This window comes from Ochlerotatus camptorhynchus, unplaced genomic scaffold (assembly GCF_037179485.1).
Source record: "Ochlerotatus camptorhynchus isolate MF236.1 unplaced genomic scaffold, CSIRO-AGI_Acam_v1.1 ptg000261l, whole genome shotgun sequence".
Lineage (NCBI taxonomy): Eukaryota > Metazoa > Arthropoda > Insecta > Diptera > Culicidae > Ochlerotatus > Ochlerotatus camptorhynchus.
In genome coordinates, this window is record NW_027040751.1 from 490,723 (window position 1) to 514,554 (window position 23,832).

At 40.9% G+C, this 23,832-nt stretch overlaps 1 long non-coding RNA gene across 1 annotated transcript; it reads left to right on the forward strand.

Annotated features, from left to right (window-relative positions):
- Positions 1-18,570: 18,570 nt before the first annotated feature.
- Positions 18,571-18,887, forward strand: LOC135705230 (uncharacterized). Its single transcript, XR_010517829.1, has 3 exons — positions 18,571-18,639; positions 18,700-18,751; positions 18,823-18,887. It is a non-coding gene; the product is annotated as an uncharacterized LOC135705230 (long non-coding RNA).
- Positions 18,888-23,832: the final 4,945 nt, after the last annotated feature.

A 23,832-nucleotide genomic window follows, 5' to 3' on the forward strand; every position in this document is an offset into this window, starting at 1 on the left:
GTAGCTCTTCGTGAGTCGTTGTGGGCCAGCTATGAACACCCTAATAGCTCAGTAATACTCAACTATCATGACAAAATGGTTCTTTTCAGGATCACCATCAATTTGTTAAAAAGTATATTCTGGACATTTGTCAAGTTCATCAATCTGATTTCAGTTCCAATTAGTTTAAATCTAACATACCACGTATTTTTAATGCAACATTGGGGGTGCAATATCAGGTGCTGAATTTGTGGCAATCACGGCATGAAAGTGGTCTAATTGTGAAGAATTAAGACTTTATCACTTTTCAAAAGGTCACTATTGAAAGTTACACGAATTTGCAACTGTTGCTATGATAATTAAAATTAGCATCGATTGCATTGCAGCTAGCATTGTAAATTTTTCTCAAGTACACAGTGAAAGGTTCCCCGCAAGCAGCTAGCTATCAAGGCGGCCCTCAAGAACCCTCGATTCACCGAAGAAGGAGGAAGAAGCCGCACCGCTACTGATCGGATTCAGTAGCTTTTCGTGAGTCGCTGTGAGCCATCTATGCCAAGCGCGTAACCCTCGTTCCAAACTACATGCAGCTCGCCAGCCTCATCCGTGTTGAACACCCTAATAGCTCAGCATTACTCAACTATCACGACAAAACGGTTCTTTTCAGAACCACCATATTGCTGTTTAAGAGTTAATTTTCATTGAACGTTCGCTCGCCTTGCCGTCAGCCACATCATCCCCAAAGCTATTTGAAAATGTACCCAGCAGCCAAACGTTTGTGGTCAAATGCGTAACAGTATTGAAGTGGTACATACACATTCTCGCAATGACCGAATACCACATGACCTTGTCAATTAACCAGAAACACTTCGAATTTAGGTAAAAGGTTTTCTACAGGACGCTAGAAAAAAAGAGAATTTATTTGATTGATCGCAAATATCTCACGATTTTGAAAATTTTAGTAAGAAATTCCTCCAATCAACTTACGTTTTTTTTATTATCTATCGAATAAATCAAAAATTCCATACGTTTCGTGCACGAAAATGTGTAATTTTACCATCAGAAAACGAGGCGTTTCCGTTACGGGAAAAAGTGGTTTCTCTAACACAGTCGCCGAATATTGATACCGAGCACGTAATCCTAAATCTATTTTCGTGTGTTGGATGCATCCTCAATGTTTTCAATTATTAAAACACAATTAATTCGATTTTAAATGTATTTAAAGTTTTCTTAATGTAATGTCAGATTATTGTTACTCATTTTATTTAGGTAGTAGTTACCCAAAAGTTCAGGCATTAAATTTAAAAAAAAAATAAAGACGAGTTCTTTCTAGGCATTTGTTCCAAACATCATTTTGAGAACTTAAATAATTACTGAATCTGATTCACTCCATGATCATAAAAATAGCCAAATCTGCTTTTGAGAGGTGTATTTGTGCTTGAACTTGATAATAATACTCATGTTCCGGAACAAGCTCATTTGCATCATTTTGAATCTTTATGAATGAATTTGGGTTTTTGGTCAGATCTTTAATAGACAATTGACTGTCTGAAAGAAATTTGTTGCGTAGTCGAAATGGACATTTAATTTCAACGGAAAATGTACCACAACAACTACATGACCCAATTGCATCCGGCGATGCAGCGAGAAATGGGTATTCGGTGCTAAGAAACACTCCGCAAGCCTAAATGTCTTTATTTTCATGATCATTATTCCACAGCCTGGTAAGTTCCTGCTGCGCTGCAGGTTCATTTCTTCGTCCGTATGATGTCGCTGACGTTTCAAATTGGTGCAAGTACGTATGGCAGATTGATTTAAGCGTGTTTAGTTTTGGTGGAGGAACCTCATTTGAAGCACAAACCATAGTTTTCAGGATCGAGGTCGTAATTTTTACTTGTACTGAGAACGTGTTAGCCTTTTAATGCAGTTAACATTTTATGTGGTTATATGAAATGCTTTCGTATTCGCTATATCCCGAAGTTCCTCAAAAGATTTTGTTGCATATACGATATCGAAATTGTTTTGTAGGAGGATGTTCTTGTTAATTATGATTGCATTGAGAACCCAATGAGATGTGTAACATAAGTTTGTCCTGTCACATACGTGTAACGCTGAGTGTAACATAAGTTTGTCCTGTCACATACAGAATGAATAACTAACAGCTTTGAACCATCGAACTCGAGAACGAACAGAGAATGAATCGTACCACCTTTTCGTTTTCTTGCCGTAAACAATATCCTCAAATTTTCTATATAGGGTTAAATACCCTATTTCCGGCCTATTAAGCACAACCCGCATTTAGTCTATCTTAATCTAGCGCAGTTTAGCACCAAACGGAATGTTTTTATTACTGATGGCTTCCAAATTTATTTACCTTTCCGTATGTACCAGAAGATTTGATAAAGAGAAACCAATTGTTGAAATATTGTCAGAAGTCTAACACTGCTTCTTGAGGCCAAACTCGGCCTACGGATTCTAAACTCGGCCTAACGCATTGAAACGCCATTGAAACGCCAAAGAATTCACTTCGGCCTATCGGATGAAGTTAAAAATTGATTCGGTCGGAGCGCTTCTTTTGTTTTTGGGAATAATTTGTGCAAACTTTCATACCTCGCGTTCTCATTGACTTCATTTGGTAGCTTATTAACTAAAGTATCATACCAAACGCATAATTGCCTTGTTAACTCTGACATCATGGATTTATTTGAAGTTTTCTGCTCGATAGGCCCAAAATGGGCGATTAGGCCGAAGTAGTTCTCTACCCTAAATCCTCCCTGATCCGTTTTGGTGGTTGCTTCCAGTATGCTGGTTCGTCTGTTACAGCCACCTATGAAATCATTTGATGAGATAAATAGTAAGCAAAACTTTAAACTACTTCTTACTCTTCGATCGGAAAGGATTCAGGTACACATTGCTACATGTATGCAATAAATAAGATTTTAATGTACTAAATAAGATTTTAATGTACTTAACAATTCGAGCAAAACACTGAACGGGAACTGCGCAAACACCACCAAATTGAAACGTCGTAGAACTAATTGAAATCAATTTTCGATCATGTAAACCATTTTCGACGTGACAGCCGACATGAAAGACGAAGGAAAAACGAGATTTTTCCGAGAAAAGAAAAAAAGTTTTGCACCGTCGGATGACAGTTCAGTGGTACTGTTTACGTGGACTTAGTCGATTTTTTCTTGGGTAGATTTTTTCGATAATTCTTTAGACTGCAGTGAGATGTAAACCCTAGGGACACGCAATAACCTTTAACTCCAACGCAGGCAACGGCTGTAATTAAATTAATTCCATTGACTACTGCTTTGATTACATTAATTACACAATGTAGAACATTAACTACTTTTTAACTCCATTAATTACAGTTGAAATGTCGTAATTAAAGTACATTAATTACATTTTCAATACTTTAAATTACATTAATTACGGATAGATAATTTTAATTACCGTCAGTACTACTTCAAAACGCATTAATTGCTTTAAGTACTTTTGATTGCATTTTAACTTCAACTTCTTTGTATTGCGTGCCCCTCGTGTAAACCACACTTCTGCATTGTCAGCGAGCAACATCTTTTCACCGCACATTTCCGCGGAAATTTTAAATTGTGTTTTTCGAAAAACTTTAAGTGCTTGTAAACAGTACCACTGAACTGTCAAAAAATTAGTTCATCCGATGAATACTGAGTTCATTTGTGACGTCACGCTGCAGTACCAATGCACGCAATGAACTGTACGAAAAAAATGACGTTTGAGCGGTGCCGTGTTAATAAAACTGGAGTAGACAAGGATTGCTTTCATGTCATTGGCCACATCTTGCTGGACCTTATTAATGAATCATTGCAGACTGGATATGTGCCACTAATTTGGAAAGAATCCTTAGTGCTTCCTATTCAAAAGTTGCGATTAAACTGGAAGATTTTCGTCCCATCAACATGTTTTCACATTAGAGACATTTTTTGAACTTGTTGTTGAAGGCCAGCTGTTAGAGTTCAATTGACCACTTTGTCAAGCAGTTTGGGTGTGACTTTCTACCAGCGATTTCATAAAACTGGACCAACAAATTACTATTTTTTTTTATAAAACGCACATATTTTGGCTACTTTTCTCGTGGTTCTAGACGAAAAAAATCTCAGAATATTCTTCTATTACGAAGTTAAAGTGGTAGTAAACGTCATTTTAACTGCTCGAATGAAGTGGTTTTGAAATAGTAATAGTTTGTTGATACCAGAACAATCGGGATATTGGGAAGGTCATTCTTGGCGAATCAAAGCAAAACCAAAACTGGTTATGCGACACCTAGTTTTAAGATCCGCAATGATGCAATTTGACAGACATCATAACGTCATTACCATTTTCACCCATTTGCCATCTGTGAGTCAATCGTCACTTTGATTCTTCAATTGTGAAACCGCGTTTAATTTGGTATTTGCTGTCTGTTTTTTTTAAATTTTGGAATTTCTATTGTTATGATCGATCAAGGTCTTTGGAATTACGAGTACTGCATATCTGGGACAGGACTTAACAATCGGGTAGCGATTTCGAGCCAATTTTCTATCAAATCCGAACCAGATTGGTCGATTTGACAGTAGCAATCGTGGAATAAAAAGAATAGAGGGATCGCATCAATCTGGCTGGCAGTGATGCCGGAATTAATGTTGATGTCAATGGCGTTTTTAATTGTTCATATTTGCGAAAGGAAAGTTGAAAAATTGAGTGCACAGCGTTTTTTAAGGGATGGATATTGTTGTTTGTTTATAATTGTTTTCATTGTGTTGAGAGAAAATGATGTACAAGCTGCTAAACTGTGGTAGAAACTCCGAATAAAATCCAAATTAGAATAGAAACATTATTTTACATTCCTGGTGTGGTCTAAGTTCAGTTTGAATAAATTATTATGTGCTAGTGTTAAGTGTTTAAACGGTGTTTTTCTGCATGAAGCTGCATTAGAGCTAAAACGGCTCCGAACATTGATAATGAAGTGAACCGCCATTATTTACACTGGGCTCACCAAATCATCAACAAACGGGTAAAATCGATAGGCGATATTAGTGATTCCCGTAAGTCCATTAAACCCATTGAAGCAACATCTGGTCCTTCGAGCCGGATGGTCGTCGAGCCGATTCAGACCACCCGGAGAAACTACGGCAAATGGCACCATCGCCATTCCTGCATGTACATCTGAATAGAGGATATCGCCATCATACTTACCACCCATTCGCCATCATCCGACGTCCCATTGTGGAGGGAGCTGCTGATCAAATTCAATACAAGGCATTGAAATTTGATTGAATAGGTGAGTGGTATTCCAATCACTTTATGTTTTCATCGCATGTCTACCGGGTCTTTAAGTTGCTTGCATGTTCATATCGTCGACGAGATCTTCCTATGATCCACAACTACGGCTGTGTGAACCTCCGGCCGGCATCCCCGGAGTGATTCATCGAGATTGAAGTCCTTCATGGATTGCAGTGACCTATCGTTGTGCAAGCAAGTAGCCATTGCCCTTTGGAACACTAGCACCGCACCGCACCGTATGGCATCGAGAAGCCATACTTCACACTACCATTTTGGTGAGATTTAGCAGCTATTTCTGTGTGTTTTCCAGCTCTGTTGGTCTACGCGGACACAGACACGTGGACGATTCGAGAAAATTATAACCCTGTGACGTCACCACCCTTGTTGGTCCTGGGTTCATCCAACGACGCAGAGTAGTTCGTGAGAAGGAGAATTTCAACAAATACAAGGCTAATAATTGCCTTCTAGAAGGTAATTACCGCTCCATTCTGTTATTTTCTTCTTGTCCGGGCTACCTGGTCTCAATTATAGGTTTGGATTCGTCAACCAACCAACATGTCCGCCGCTGAAAGGAAACTACGACTCCTGAAGACGAGACGTCGCAGTATCCTGACATCTTTCTCACTCATCAAGAATTTCGTCGGATCTTACCAGGAGGAGAGAGACAGAGCCGAGGTACCCGTACGCTTGGAAGCGGTCGTGTCGCTGTGGACTGAGTTTAATAAGGTACAATTAGATTTAGAGACTTGTGACGAGTCCTCTGATGCTGTAGAACAATACCTCAAAGAAAGAGCCGAATTTGAAACACACTTCTACAACGTTAAGGGTTTTCTTCTACAACACTGCCATATCCCTGCTGTGAATACGCCCACTTCCGTCCTCCACACTCAGAGCCATAGTTCGAATCATGTAAAGCTGCCCGACGTTAAGCTACCGGTGTTTACTGGCAACTATGAAAGCTGGCTTAAGTTTCATGACTTGTTCGCATCGCTTGTCCACTCTTCGTCGGAACTTTCCAGCATTCAAAAATTTTATTACCTTTGGTCGTCACTAGCTGAGGAACCACTTAAGTTGATCCAAACTATACCGATTAGCGGCATTAATTATCCCGCTGCATGGAATTTACTGATCGAGCATTTCCAAAACCCGAAGGTTCTAAAGCGCAATTATGTTCAAGCATTGTTCGATTTTCCGGTCATACGTCGAGAGTCCTCTGCTGAGCTGCATTAATTGGTCGAGCAGTTTGAAGCGAACGTTAGAGTGCTGAAGCAGCTTGGAGAGAGCACCGAACATTGGGATATACTGCTGATCCATTCTTCCCAATCACGTCGAGTCACAGGATCAAGTCGGCTTGTGAGGAAATGGATCAGCGGTATATCCCAATGTTCGGTGCTCTCTCCAAGCTGCTTCAGCACTCTAACGTTCGCTTCAAACTGCTCGACTGCTGGATCATAGGAAGATCTCGTCGACGATATGAACATGCAAGCAACTTAAAGACCCGGTAGACATGCGATGAAAACATAAAGTTATTGGAATACCACTCACCTATTCAATCAAATTTCAATGCCTTGTATTGAATTTGATCAGCAGCTCCCTCCACAATGGGACGTCGGATGATGGCGAATGGGTGGTAAGTATGATGGCGATATCCTCTATTCAGATGTACATGCAGGAATGGCGATGGTGCCATTTGCCGTAGTTTCTCCGGGTGGTCGGAATCGGCTCGACGACCATCCGGCTCGAAGGACCAGATGTTGCTTCAATGGGTTTAATGGACTTACGGGAATCACTAATATCGCCTATCGATTTTATCCGTTTGTTGATGATTTGGTGAGCCCAGTGTAAATAATGGCGGTTCACTTCATAATCAATGTTCGGAGCCGTTTTAGCTCTAATGCAGCTTCATGCAGAAAAACACCGTTTAAACACTTAACACTAGCACATAATAATTTATTCAAACTGAACTTAGACCACACAACTAGCACATTTATTAAATAGTAGTTTTACTTAAAATTAAGGTAATACAAAATCACATAGTGATGTTTCACTTTCCTCGATCTTCGACCGTCTTCGATGCGAATAGTAGTAGCACTGATCTGTTGTAGCTACGATGAGGATTTGATGACCTGCTGGGTGTTCATTGGTGTCGGGTGTCCATCGCCGTTCTCACTCTCCTTATCAGATCAACATTTGTAGTGGTAGAACGTTCACTGAGCATGCCGTAGGTATTGAAAGTAGTGGTCACTCATCAATCTATTCTTTCTCCCGTATGACTCGCTGTGTCACGTCGATCACGTACTGCTATCCAGGATCATTTGCATATTACATGCAAACACCTGGCATCATTGGTCAACTTCGTCAAACACCACGCACAACTATCCGAAGGGCATTCTTCAAAAACATTAAGATAGTGAGAAGCTTGATTGTCAAGTTCCGTCCCGGCTGCATATAAATGGTTTAAAAGTTATTTATCTGACAGAACTCACGGCAGACGGAGGGAAACAATCCAAGCAGCCACCGGAGGAAAATCATCCAGATGCTATTGAACGTTCTGATCCTCCTGGAAACTCTCGATGGATTTGTTGACAAATATAGCCGAGTTTAACGGATATCGGGCGCCGAATTTGGACGATCTTGATCTCATCGGGTTGGAGGTGCAATCATTCTGAATCTAGTAATCATGTATTATTATATTTCAAGGGTTTTTTTTGCAACATGTTTATATTTTTCAGTGGAATCGATCATCTTCTCATTCCTGTAAATGACCAGCACTCAACCCCAGTAGAATAGTCGAATTGGATATCTAAATAGCAAATCAACCAATAACATCGGGACGGAATGTTTTGCCAAATATTCCTCGCTTAGGGCTGTTCTACTAATTCGATTGATGTCACACTAAATGCCCGTTACCGATTCCGTTACACCATCCTCAATGCTAATGCATGTGGATCGGAGGAGTGAACAACGTTGAGCATCAACGACTTCAGCAGATTCAGCTCAACTTGGTATCGGGCAGTGAAGACATATCTAATGAATTTATTGTTATTGTTCTATCGAGTAAATACATTTTTTATATAAATTTAATATTGTTGCTTCCTCACCAATCAAATTTCAATAGATTTTGAAATGAAAAATGATGTTATTACATTTAAAACACTGGTTTTTAAACTCCAAACGTTTATTTTTAACAATAATAAAACTATATGTCATTTTAAAAAATCGAACTAAAAATATTTTGGTTTTAATTTTAACACTGTCATGCTTTTGGGCTACAAAATGGTGAGTGGCAATCTGGAAGGAGCGATATACCTAGGCTCCGGTCCTCACAAGTTCCTACCTCACGCCTCCACGAGTCACATGATCACAAAAGACTGCCAGCTGAAACATGGACACAGCTGGTTGGCGTAGCCTGGGCAATGTTGTCAATCCGACAATAGCAGAGTGAGGAGGTGCGACGCGAACACTGGCGCGGTATCCATAGCACGGTGATAGAGGAAATGCTTCGCTAACCCGAGCGTCTGTTCACCATGGAGGTGCGGCTCAAACAGCGTCTGACTGGCATCCAGCGGCTGAATAAGAAATGCTCTTCGCCGGAAGCTACACCTAAGATGGCAGCCCCATCACGGCGGATAGGAGACCTTAGGCCAACCACCTACTGTCTCTGAAGCCTTTACAATTGTTACAGAAACCAACAGAGAAAGACATCGAACTGATTTAACGGCAACGACTTTTAGCGCAAAACAACGAACACGAATTGGATCATGGAATGTATTGACGTTAGCCCAGCAGGGTAAACTGGCACAACTCGCCAACGAGGCGCGACGCATGAACCTAGAAATCCTGGGACTGAGTGAAGTTCGTTGGCCAAACTTTGGAGAACACAAACTGCCGTCGGGACAGGTACTACTATACTCTGGTATTCGAGGTGAACACGCTCCCCGCCATCGTGGAGTTGGTCTCCTACTTAGCGTCCAGGCAAGTGCTGCGCTCATCAAGTGGGAGCCTGTTAATGAGAGGATAATCGTTGCCAGATTTAGAACACGGGTTCGTAACCTTACCATAAAGGGTGATACGGTCAAAATTTGGTCAAGGGAAAACGCGTGTAAATCGGTGAAATCGTTTATTTAAAAAATCAAATTAAATTTCTTTTTCAAGTTCAATTAGTATAAAATTCAGGAAAAATATTCAGTTAGGCTTCCGCTTTTCCAAATCCGAATTGCCGGGCCTTACGCTTGACCCCTGCCATCAGATTTTGTACAGCCACCTTGTCCACCTTCTTCGCCGCAGAAAGCCAGTTTGGCTTGAACTGCTGCTCGCCCTTAGCAGTTTTTTTGGTCTTCTTTAGGTTCCGCTTGACAATAGCCCAGTATTTCTCAATTGGGCGGAGCTCTGGCGTGTTGGGAGGGTTCTTGTCCTTGGGAACCACCTGCACGTTGTTGGCGGCGTACCACTCCATGGCCTTTTTACCGTAATGGCAAGATGCCAAATCCGGCCAAAACAGTACGGAACAACCGTGTTTCTTCAGGAAAGGCAGCAGACGTTTATTCAAACACTCTTTCACGTAAATTTCTTGGTTGACAGTCCCGGAAGCTATGAAAATGCTGCTTTTCAAGCCACAGGTACAGATGGCTTGCCAAACCAGATATTTCTTTGCGAACTTTGACAGTTTCATGTGCTTGAAAACATCTGCTACCTTTCCCCTTCCTTTTGCCGTATAAAACTCCTGTCCCGGAAGCTGCTTGTAGTCGGCTTTGACGTAGGTTTCGTCGTCCATTACCACGCAGTCAAACTTCGTCAGCATCGTCGTGTACAGCCTCCGGGATCGCGCTTTGGCCGTCGTATTTTGTTTATCATCGCGATTTGGAGTCACTACCTTCTTGTAAGTCGATAGTCCGGCTCGTTTTTTGGCTCGATGCACGGTTGTAGACGATACACCCAGCTTATTTGCGGCATCTCGGAGAGAGAGGTTAGGGTTTCGCTTGAAACTACCGGCAACTCTCTTTGTCGTCTCAGCGGCTTCCGGTTTTCGATTTCCCCCCAATCCAGACTTCCTGGCTGTCGACAAACGTTCCCCAAACACTTTAATTACATTTGTAACGGTTGATTTGGCAACTTTTAGCGATTTTGCCAACTTTGCGTGCGAGTAGCTCGGATTTTCGCGATGCGTGAGCAAAATTTTGATACGCTGCTCTTCTTGCTTGGACGGCATTTTGACAACTGAAGAGTGAATTCCAAAATCAAAATAGGAGCAACATTCTACACACACACACACCTTCAAAATGAGGGGTGTTCAGGTTTTTTAAATGCAAAATTGAAAGAAATACGTCAAGTTGATATTGACCCAATTTTGACCGTATCACCCTTTACTCCAATGTTATGCGCCAACCGATGCTGCCGAGCTACAGGACAAGGAGAATTTTTACAGTCAACTAAATGCCGTCGTGGATAATGTTCCAAAGGGTGACATCAAGATCTACACTGGCGACTTCAATGCGAAGATCGGCTCCGACAACACGGACTATGAGCACAAACGAAGTGACAGACGACTAAATGGCGAAGAAATCAATTAAAATAATGTGGTTCGCTGTAATAGAACTTTCTTAGAAGCTTGTGCCATCATCCACCAGATGGGATAGTATTTTTGTTTTGGTTTTGCACAAAGTTGATTTTGTGTACAATGATTCTTTGACAGTGTGCAAAGAGTGTATCATTTTGTTATTTTTTTTATGCATTTCAGTTTTGAGTAGAGTGAAAGAGATAGAACCAAAACATTTTAGTACATTTGGTGAAAATGCTAGTTCAATCCAGTAGTAGTGTTGCCATGTGGTACAATCCAGTAGTAGTGGTGTTGCCATGTAGTACACTGAAAAATTGCAATAGCAGGTTAGTCACCAAAGTTTTCGAGCCGCTCCGTCTGTCACTTCGTTTGTGCTATGAGCGTGTCATGGGACGCCATGGTCTCAGCGAAATGAGCGAGAAAGGTGAGCTGTTTGCAGAATTTTGTGGCAATAACGACATGGTGATCGGGGGCTCGCTCTTCATCCATCGGCCAGTGCACAAAGTCACGTGGGTTTCCCGTGATGGACATACCGAAAATCAGATCGACCACATCTGCATCAGTCGAAAATGGAGACGGAGCCTTCTTGATGTCCGGAATAAACGCAGCGCCGACATCGCGTCTGACCATCACCTTCTAATCGGCGAAATCCGCCTACGCATGGCGCGGATCCAGCGACGGGAGGAGAGACTCGGGCGGCGGTTCAACACACGCCGACTTGAAGATCCAGCGGTAAAAAGGTCTTTTGTTGAAGAACTTGAGACTCGAGCTGCGGACGTTCCAGAAGGTGGCAGCGTAGAAGAACAATGGACGGCCATCAAGAATGCCTTTATAGAAACAAGCGAAAACAACTTGGGTGAGCTGCGCACCGAGAGGAAAGAGTGGATCACAGATGAAACCTGGCGGAAGATTGAGGAGCGTAGAGAAGCAAAAGCCGCGATAGAGCGGGCGAGAACCAGAGGAGCCAAGAACGAAGCCCGTCAACGGTACTTGGCTCTAGAGAAGGAAGTCAAGCGCTCTTGCAGACGGGACAAGCGAGCGTGGGTGAACTCCCTGGCCGACGAAGGGGAGAAAGCCGCAAACACTGGCGATATACGCCTCCTCTACGATATCTCACGACGCCTGAGTGGAGCAAGGATGAACCCGAGGATGCCAGTGAAGGACACGACTGGACAGTTGCTTACCGACCCCACTGACCAGCGGAAACGCTGGTTTGAGCACTTCGAACAACTTCTTCAAGTTTCGACGGCCAACCAGCCATCAACATCTCGGCATGATGCCTAGGGTGCGGCGCATCACTCGCGTCAATTCCGAGGCCCCATCACTGCCGGAGATTGAAGCAGCTATCCGAAGCATGAAATCCAACAAGGCTCCAGGGGTCGATCGCATATCAGCAAAGATGCTCAAAGCTGACCCCATGCTATCCGCACAAATGTTGCATCAACTATTCTGTAATATCTGGGACACCGCGACTTTTCCGGCCGACTGGATGCAGGGCATCTTAGTGAAGGTCCCAAAGAAGGGGGATCTGACTGTGTGCGACAATTGGCGAGGCATTATGTTACTGTGTATTGTTCTCAAAGTTCTGTGCAAAGTTATCCTGAATCGGATACAGGAGAAGATCGATGCGACTCTCCGACGGCAGCAGGCAGGATTCCGTGCCGGAAGATCTTGTGTAGACCATATTGTCACGCTCCGCATCTTCCTCGAGCAGGTCAATGAATTCCAAGAGTCCCTTTATTTGGTATTCATTGACTACGAAAAAGCTTTCGATCGTCTCAATCACGAGAATCAGTGGGGCGCCCTGAGACGCAAGGGAGTCACGGATAAAATCGTCAACCTCATCGAAGCGCAGTATGAGGCTTTCACGTGCAGAGTTCTGCATAACGGAGCCTTGTCCGACCCTATCCGGGTAGTCGCTGGTGTGAGACAAGGATGTAAAGGGCGAACTCGAAATTATTGCGACACATTAAACAGGGCATAACTTTTTTACCATTGGGTAAAAATCAACCAAATTTTGCACACTTTCTCATTGATGTGTATTGTGTACATGCTGTCAAACTCGAAGTCGTGTTTTTCGATTCAACGAAAATGGAGGTGAACCAACGCGAGTTGAGAGAACAAATTCTTTCCAAACACCTGGAATTTCCTGACCTGTCGCACCGGCAGTTGGGAAAAATGTTGAACATTCACCATTCAACCGTCTCCAGAGTGTTGAAGCGGTTCCAGGAGCGGTTGACGTTGGACCACGGCAAAGGAGCTGGAAGAAAACCGGGACCGGAGAACAAAAAGACGGAGGGAAAGGTGAAGCGGATGATTAAAGTAAATCCCAACGTCTCAAGCCGTGATTTGGCTAAAAAGATCGGCATGTCGCAGAGCTACGTCCAGAATGCAAAGAAGAGAGCTGGACTACATACATACAAGGTACAGAACTTCCCAAACCGCGATGAGCGGCAACAATCGACGGCTAAAACTCGGGCACGGAAGCTCTACGAGAAGATGCTGACAAAATATGGCTGCTGTGTGATGGACGACGAAACGTATATAAAAGCCGATTTTAAGCAAATTCCGGGGTTGGAGTTTTTCACTAGCAAGAGCAAGTTCGATGTGGACGACAAATTTAAGAAGAAGAAAATGTCGAAGTTCGCCTCCAAATATCTCATTTGGCAGGCCATCTGCTCTTGCGGACTGAGGAGTGAGCCTTTCGTGACAAAGGGCACAGTAAATGGCGAGATCTACAAATCTGAGTGCCTCGAGAAGCGCCTTTTGCCGTTCTTGCAGCAGCACGACGAAGCTCCGCTATTTTGGCCAGATTTGGCATCATGCCACTATTCTAAAAGTGTCCTGGAGTGGTATGAGGCCAATTCTGTCCATTTTGTTCCAAAGGACATGAATCCGCCAAACTTTCCGGAGCTGCGCCCGGTGGAGCAGTACTGGGCAATAATGAAGCGGGAACTTCGGAAGAGCAAGAAGACAGTCAAAGACGAGAAGGACATGTTAAGAAAATGGAAAAAAAAACTGAGAAACTGATACCGGATGACACTGTAAAGACTTTGATGGAGGGCATCAAGCGAAAATGCGTTCAATTTTACACTCAAGGCTCCATCGATTAACTTTTCTTTTGATTTTTGAAGTAAATATATGCATAACACTACCCTAAAATTTTGGTTTGATTCTAAACATTATAAGAAAATTGGCATGACATTTTCGGTGTCGCAATAATTTCGTGTTCGCCCTTTATACTATCACCGCTACTGTTTCTCATCGTAATCGACGAGATCATCGTAGGTGCAATTGACCGTGTACCGAACCGTGGGCTGCTTTGGCAGCCTATCACCATGGAGCATCTCAACGACTTCGATTTGGCTGATGATGTTACTCTACTAGCACAACGGCGCTCTGATATGCAGAGTAAGCTAAATGACCTAGCCGCTCCTCTGCGGCGGGTCTCACCATCAACGTCAACAAGACCAACTCGTTGGATATCAACACGGGCAACCCGTCCAACTTTACGGTATTGGGGCAAGCAGTGGAGAAGGTCGAAAGTTTCCAATATCTTGGCAGCCAAATAGCGTCGGACGGCGGGACCAAGAGCGACATAGGTGCACGAATCAAGAAGGCTAGGGCTACCTTTGCGAGTTTACGAAACGTATGGAGATCCAACCAGATAAGTCAACGCACCAAAAGCCGAATTTTCAACTCGAACGTGAAATCTGTGTTGTTATACGCCAGCGAGACGTGGTGTGTATCAGAGTATTGAAAAACGGTTTAACTATTGCCAGTAAAATACAGCTATACAAATCAATCATCTCTCCTCAGCCTTTTGCCCTTCCATTTTATTTTTGGCCAATGGTAAACAAACATCGAAGTTAAAGCGCTTGCAGAATAAAATAATGCGTATGATTTTGAGATGTAATAGATTCACTTCCGCAACTTTGATGCTGGACGCTTTACAGTGGTTATCAGTGAAGAAAAGAATTAAATATTTGACTATGGTGTTCATTTTAAAAGTAGTTAACGGTTTGCTACCTCAATATTTGTGTGATCCAGGAAGAGACTTTCATATACATAATACTAGAAATGCGGATGAAATAAGAACACCACATTTCTTGACCTGTGCTTCACAAAATTCATTATATTTAAAAAAAAAAAATATTTCGATTCGATGCCTAGACACTGCATTTCACACGGTAAAACTGTATATTGAACAGTTATCCAATGATTTTTTTATGAATTGACTTATAATTGTATCTTGAAGAAGTTATCTCTAACGGATTATTTTGTATGGATAGCTGTCATAACGACTGTTTCGTCCAGGGTTGACCAGGCCCTACGTTGTGAATTTGTTCCATGGTCCGGCGAAGAAGAGTATTCCAACCGTCGAAATACTGAGGCGAATCCAAAGTGAAAATGAAACTCACAATGTTGCGACTGGATACATTCAGCCGACATGACTTCCTTGACGAACTGGATGCAATTTACACAGGTAAATCCATAGACGGTGATCAATACCATTCAACAAGGTTGTCGGGATGTATGAAGGAATATAGGAATAGCGGGACAAATGATCCGAGTTGCTGATCCTGCCGCTGTGAGACTCGTTGCGGTGGCTGTGCCGTGTGTGACAACACTGGCCTGACCACGCCGAGTGCGAGGCCTGAGTTCATAGGAGGTAGCAATAGGGATTAGAACCTGATTGAATTGAGGATGGAGGACTGTGTTCCGGAAACGTTCACTCTACCAGTGAGCCATTAGCCAAATAAATTCAATCAGGGTTCAGGAAATCGTAGGACAGGAAAGTAAAGCGGAAAAGGAATTGATTACCGTTGAATGAAAATCGCTGACGATGGCGTTCGAATCATTTTGCTGGCGATTACTGATGCGATCAGAGCTTGTTGATTGTCCGTTTGGTCATCGATTATCGAAGGTGCCGTACTAATTCGTCGAAATCAATAGAGCAGTGACGATTCCTCAATCCATATCGTTGACTTCGATGTCGATGCAGTGACACCAATTTGAAGCGATCGCGACAGTTTTTTTTGCTTTGTATCCTCCATCGTTGCTTCGGGTTGGAAACTTGCTTGCTTGCTCTCGAAACGAAAAACTTTTTCATACAAGCGTTCGTACAAAAAGTGTTTCGTTTCGAGATGCGCAATGTGGCCCCTGGTCACGGCACCAAATGTTTCGTCCAGGGTTGACCAGGTCCTACGTTGTGAATTTGTTCCGTGGTCCGGCGAAGAAGAGTATTCGAACCGTCGAAATACTGAGGCGAATCCAAAGTGAAAGTGAAACTCACAATTTACTGGTCTCCGAGAGGCAGCGTGCCTCTGCGGAGTCTAAATGGTATACGGTCTTTTATTTTAGGAATCTTTGGCTTTTTATATAATATTCGTACAATTAATTATTTGAATTTAAATATAATGAGAATTTCTTCTCCGTGACACATTAGACACAGAAATATTTCACGTATTGATTTCAATGTGGTATTGTTTTTTTTTCCCCTTTGGTTTGTTTTTTCCGTCGATCTTGTTTTCCGTGCTGAGCACCAATGCTACCGACGTGCCACAGAAAGGCAGCTCCCACACCTGGACCCTACCTATCGACCCATCAACTCATGAACCGGGGACCAACGGCTTTACTTCCCATCCGAAGGAAGGCGTGATCAGAGATGTTATGCCTCAGAACATCCCGGCGGCGCCGACTGGGATTGTACCCAGGCCTGCTGGGGTGAGAGGTAATCACGCTTACCACTACACCACCGGCGCCGTTTGGTATTGTTTTGCTGTAGAAGATTTGCCCTTCATTTGACATTTGGCTATTTGACAAAGGACGTAAACAAAAACGAGAGGCCTGGCTGGCGGCCATATTTTTGATGCTATCATCTGCTCTTGTCTTTCTGCTTATAACACGATTTTCCGTCTTTTTCCACCGTCAGGCGGGCTATTATTAAATTATAATTACTGTCGAACGTATAGGATTGATACAGGGTTGCCAGCCCCCTGACAAAAACACTTCAACCAGCTAGGTGGCCTTACCTTGACAAGAGCTAACATCGCTGCGGGCCCACGAATTGTGGGCCCCACTGAACGCTCATAATTTGTAAACAAATGAAAGATTCAAGCCAGAATTTCAAAAAAGGCGTTGCTGATATTTTGGATATTCTTAATATTTTTGCTTACATTTTGTGAAATATAAACTTTGAACTCATAAAGCATTATTTTCTGATTTTCTACAACGAAGTCAACCATTCATATGGCATAAAAGGGAAAATAATGTAATTTGATAAAAATAAGACAATCTAGTCACGCCATTTTTGCAGTTCACACTTGAATTGTGACGTTTCAGAAGTTGGTTTCAATAACATGGCGGCATATCAGCCAGTTGACTTCAACACGACTTTTAATACTTATTGTACACGCAAACCAAAAATCTATTACAATGAATGTTAGTTCCATTTCCTATCATCCTCTGTTCATGAACATCGCAGCGAATGTTAGAAGTTGACCTTGCAGGCGATGTAATGTTTTTTTGCGTTTTTTATTTCGTGTTCTGTCTGTCCTTTCACTTACACAAGCAAGCATTTGCCTTGATTTTTATGTATAACATGGTAGAACGACGCACACCCTTGCCTCGAATCTCTTCAGCAGAAAAAGCATACGAAGTCGAGTGTGAGAGGAAATGAGCGCTTCTTGTTTGCTTTTAGGCTATCCTTATTCAGAAGCATGGAGAGAGCAGTGGAGAAAGCACAGGTCTGATAATCGCAACGTTCGTTGTTCGAGTCCAGTCGGCAACCTTTTTCCTATTTTTTTTCGACATAATTAATTTACCTCACTAATACACTCTACATTTTTCGGTCTCCAATTTTCTTGCATTGGACCGCAGCTAGGTATATCGCATCCTCGGTTCATGCGGTCTCCACTTACATCCTCTGATGATGAATCCCACATAATTGTAAGCGAATCTTACATCCACCGGTTGGGTGTAGCACTGCAACAACTATTTTCATCGCTACAATGGTCATGATGGATTTTTGATATTTGATTTAATAGTAGTAGTTAATAAAAAAAAGTTATTGTGAATAGTCTGCAAAAGTTTGAGCCTCGCGCGCGTATTATGGGTATAGGGGACTGAATTTACACATTTGATAAAAAAAATTGTACTTTGAAGTTTTTTTGGAAGATGCTTTGTTAGTAGTAGGTTTTCTGGCTGATTGTCGGGATTTGTGAGCATTCTTGATATTGCTGAAAATTACGATAGAATCAGATTGCGGGGTTGCTACTTTGTTGATTATTCACGAATCGCTGAGAATGCTTGTGAATATTTGACGTGGATAAAAGGGTTAACAGAAAGGTGAACACCTAAGCTTTTTCACATTTATAACCCCCTGAAGCAACTGAAAGTTGTTGAGGGGATTTATATCTGTGACTGTTACCAGTTCGTTTTTTTTGCTAATCTGGTTCAGATGTCATACTTCACACAAAAAACAAAAATTGTTTTAATAAAAATAATGCCATTTCAAATTAAAAGTTTTCTAAATTTCGTTTTTTTAACAACAATAAAAGTTATTTTTTTTTGGTTTGAAAGTGTTTCTTTCAGCTTCGACTTGAAATTTTAAAAGTGCATTTTTTTTAAATGAAAGTTGTTCAACTGTCAAAAATACATTTTCTAGGCAAAGTTTTTGGCAGCACTGGACCTCGTTTTGCCGCTTAATTTGGCTTGACGTCAGATTTGTCACGAAGAGCGAGGAAAACTTGGGAAGGACAATAATTTTCCTCCGTGGAAAATAATAATCGCATCAGGTAAGCGATCAAATTTAAGAACAATAGTAGAGTTTAATTAGAGATTTTTATTAATTTCAGATAAACCGAAACAATAGTCATCTGCGAGCGGACGAGATGGCTAGGAATGAAAGTGAGTGTTCGACGACTACTACAACAGTAGATGTTAAAGGTATATAACAATATTTAATTAATATTCCACAGAAACCCTCACCGAAAACGGTCTAATTTGACACCTTCCTTCCGCTATCCGCTGCCGTAAAATCTCCACCGGTAAACAATCGCGCTGCTGACAATGCTGGAGGTTGTCTTCTGCCCTTAACCCTGCATCTGTGACATCACCATGTACCTGTTACTGTAGCAGGTTTACTCAAAGCGAGAATAGCTCCAAGACGCAATAACGTAAACATCAACAAAGATAACAATAACAATGTAAAAATAAAATTGGATATTATCCTATTGAAAAATAATGATAAAGAAGATTGAATATTTATCCACTAAAATTAAAACTAAAATATTTTTTTTGCCAAATAAATATTTTTTGAAATTTTTTTAGTTTAAATTCAAAATGCCTATTTAATTTTAACTATGCCACATTTCCAAGTCAAAAATAATCCACATTTAACTTCAACACTAATACATTTTTCATTTGACAGTTCTACAATTCATTTTGAAAATTTGAACTTTTAAAAGTATCGAGCGGACAACTTTTGAAATGACGGTTGGTTGACTTTTATTTTGAAAGCTAACCGCTTTTTACCAAAAAGAACCAATGCAAACTTTTAAATCTACCAATGGTTTTTATAATTCTATAAACGACTTTTCTTTGTGTGTAATTATCTTAAAGATAAATCGTCCAGCTCAAACCTGTGTAGAGGTAAGAGGTGAGACCATTATCATCAACTTAAATTTGTGTCTACTTATGTCTAGAATCTTGATAATTTTCTTATGTTGGAAGAAACCTAAAAATTTCCTTGATACTTTTCACAATTTTTGTTGGAAATTTTCTCTAGAAATTTTTTTAGGAAGCATCCTAGATTTTTCTTGTAGATCTTTTCAGAATTCCCCTGAAATAACCTTGGGCTTTTCTGGAATTTCCTTGAAATTTACTAAATCACACTCTAGTGATCCTCCACTGAATACTCCAATCGATTCCAAATTCCTCATTTGAAAATATCATCACAGTACGATTAATTTGGAATTTGCCTCAGAAATCATTAAGAATTATTCTCAGGAATCGATTTTCTTGAAATGGTCATCAGACTATTCAGACTTGTAGATTCTTCTCGAAGTTCGTCTAGAATTCTATTCAGCATCACATAAAAATTCTACTTAGAACTCGCATCAGAGCTGTGCTGCTGCTATCTTCACAATTCCCTTTTAATCTACTCTGAATCCCTCTAGGATTTTATTTAAAAATATAACGACATTCTCCTCGATAAGCCATTGAAATTTTTATTAAATACCACTTTAAAGCCTTAAAAGTGATTGACATATATCCAATTTCAAGTCTCTCGACCATTTCTTAAGACGCAGAATATTGATTTGTTTTTCAGATGTGCGATCTTTAAAATGTTTCAAAGTCTACCGTGGTGAATATGAGGTGGAGAGGTCGTAATCACCTATTTTTTTTCGTCGTATCGAGTAGAATAAAAATATCAATGACACCGTGAACAATTCAATAACACGTTTGATCTGATACTTCAGTGCAAAGAACGCACTGTTTAAACCCTTAGCTCAGTTGGTAAAGGCGCAGCTACAAATCAAGACCATGCTGGTTTCGATTCCCGGTCCGATCTACACGATCTACAGTAATTTTGATATCACATCAAAGTGAATGCACTTCAATCCTGTCAAAAATATGGTGTAATATTAATTGCCAAAAAGGACAACAGTATGATTAATACAGTGCATGAACTGACATTACGTTGCTTTTACTTGATTTTTTTTATTTTTGTGGTCATAAAAATTACATGAGATTTTCGACATGATTGAAGTGCATCCCCTTGGATGTAATATTAAAATTAATTTTTAATATCGGGACGGAAAATATCTCGACTTCCCAGGGCATAGAGTATGATTGTACTTGCCAAACAATTATAACAATGCAAAAATGGTACAGGCATCGATAGCTCCCAATTAAAAACTGTGGAAGTGCATCTAGAACACAAAGTTGAGAGCACGCAATAAGCTAATATGCGATAAGCAATAAGCTTGAAATGCGAAGTCCCTTTTGTTACGCCCGCTCAGCCTACAAGTGACTCTAACCACACTCTGGGTCGGCTTCTTTCCGCCGAGGTTTGCGAAATTAGAGGAAAAAACACAAGATAATTAAATTGATAACTGACGGCGATTTATTAAATTTTTGCCCTAACAGCCCTATCTCTTCCTAAATGTAAACTACTCACGGTTTCTTTTTGTGTGTGTGGTGTCAGTGTCGGGCCCGTCGATGAACGCTCCCCGAGCAAAGTTAGAGATCAAATTGAAATCAGAATTTGCTGTTATGATGTAATTTATTTTGAATACTCCATCTGATCTCATTTTGGTTGACTTAACGGTTAACACAGCAAAAATGAGAGCAACATTTTACACTGTTGAATCAAACGGAAAACTAATTCTGCTTTCAATGAAATCAATTTGATTACTGATTTTGCATTCATAATGTTTGACTGAATACGGGCCTGTGGTAAATGGTTAACATCCATGCTTCTTACGCTGAAATATTTGAGCTCAAATGTCACCTCGGACTAGTCACCAATGACCTAAAATGTGTTAAACAAAACAAATAAACAATAATCGTTAGTTCAACGACAGATTAACTTAAATCAAATTTTAAACAAGAAATTAACAGCAGAACTTCAAGTTAAGTTGCTTTGATTTAAAAAGTCTTGACTGCATAATGAAAGCACAATATGATATCAGACTTCTGTCGCGACAATTGAAATCAAAATGAGTTTTCATTATGATAGGAACTGCAAACTTTAATATCGATTTGCTTTCATTTTGTTAACCGACTTTGCTCGGGTCGCTGGTTGGTTCCGCAACGGATTGCACGATGTCTCCGTGCCTAGTCGAATCCTTGGTCTCCTTCCTTGCCGTTCGCGCCAATCGTACCGATTGCCCCGATTGCGCCGATCTGGCCTCCCCGATATCTGGTGATGATCGTTCGTGACAATCGTGCCGACTGCCGACGATCACACTGGTCTCGTTCTCTTGGATTCGCAGGTTTAGAGTCTCGCTTCGTCCACTTATGTCAGCTTACCTTTTTTTATGGCAGTGACGACTCTGGTGGTTTCGTAGAACCTTTCCACCGCTTTATGGAGAATAAATTCCTTCACCAACTTTTTCTTCGTGAGCTAAGGTGTGGGTGCTTTCCTGGTGCTCAAGCAAGTGACCGAGCCAATATATTTGCAATCCTTAGGAACGGGCGAATAGGCCTTTTTCTGTGGTTGTTGTAGGTACACAGCAAAAAAATAATTTTGATATCACGTCAAAGTGGATGCACTACAATCATGTCGAAAATATGGTGTAATATTACTTGCTAAAAAGGACAAAATTATCATTAATACAATGCATGAACTGACATTACGCTGCTTTTACTGCATTTGTTTATTTATGTGGTCATAAAAATTACATGAAATTTTCGACATGATTGTAGTGCATCCACTTTGATGTGATATCAAAATTATTTTTTTGCTGTGTAGCATCCACCCATCAGGCAGTACTGCTATCAAAAATACCAGCGTTTAGGGGTGTATTGTGGGTGTGTCGTGTTGTTGAGGCTGCGTACAAAACCTTCACAGTGTGTTGTGTTTTTTTTAAATTTAGTCGTTAGCCGTCTTTTGCCTCCTAGATTAATTTTGCATGATATCTAGTTTAATTTTTTTTTCCTGTGTTGGGGACATAATACCACCGCGATCATAACTTTGATCTACACAGCAAAAAAATAATTTTGATATCACATCAAAGTGGATGCACTACAATCATGTCGAAAATTTCATGTAATTTTTATGACCACATAAATAAACAAATGCAGTAAAAGCAGCGTAATGTCAGTTCATGCATTGTATTAATGATAATTTTGTCCTTTTTAGCAAGTAAGATTACACCATATTTTCGACATGATTGTAGTGCATCCACTTTGACGTGCTATCAAAATTATTTTTTTGCTGTGTATTGTGGTGTGTCCTCTTTTGATTTTGCCGTAACGCAATGGCAAGATGCTATTTATATGAGCAACCACCACTACTGTTGTTGGCAATTATCCCAAACAGGTAATGCATTCCTTATGACATGTATAACTTGATTGGGAGAAGCAGCCCAGATTTCCCAGGGTTCCATAAGCCCCTTATCTAGATATATACGTCGTTTGTGAAATAGTGCAACGCAGTCACACAGCAGATGTTTAGAGCTCTCACTCTCTAGTTTACAAAAACGGCATCTGTCTTCATCAACTTTTCCGATAAGTTTAAGGTGATATTTACTAGGACAGTGTCCTGTAATCAAACCAGTATATGTACTCAAATCGTGTTTCGATAAGGTCAGCAGTTTTTGTGTGTGCAAAGCGTTGGGCTCTATGAAACGTTTTGATTGCCGGGCATTTAAGGTATTATTCCAGTTGCACTGTACCTTTATTCTTTCCCAGTTATTGAACTCCATTTTAAGAGCACAAAAAGATAATCCTAAAAATGGTTCAGGTCCAATAAATTGCATTGATGATCCCACTTTAGCCAATTGATCAGCTTTTTCGTTCCCTTCGATTCCGCAATGACCAGGAACCCAGTATAGGTTAACCTTATTACAGTAGGACAAATGCAGCAATAGCTTAGTGCATTCCCAAACCAGTTTTGAAGTGCAAGTTTTGGACTTTAGAGCATTCAACGCTGCTTGGCTATCTGAACAAATACATATGTTTGCATTTTTATAATTTCTTTTTAAGCATATCGTGGCACATTCTAGGATGGCATATATTTCAGCTTGAAATACTGTTGGCCATTTTCCCATCGGCACCGATAGGCTGATCCCAGGACCACTTATTCCAGCCCCAACCATATTATATTGTTTCGATCCATCCGTATAGAATACTATTGACCCAGGACGAAAAGATGGCCCTCCTGTATTCCAATCATAACGAGTCACTTTAGGAACTTTGAATTGGTGATTGAAGTTGTTACGCTTTAACATCCAGTCTTCATTCATTAAAATTAGTGGACT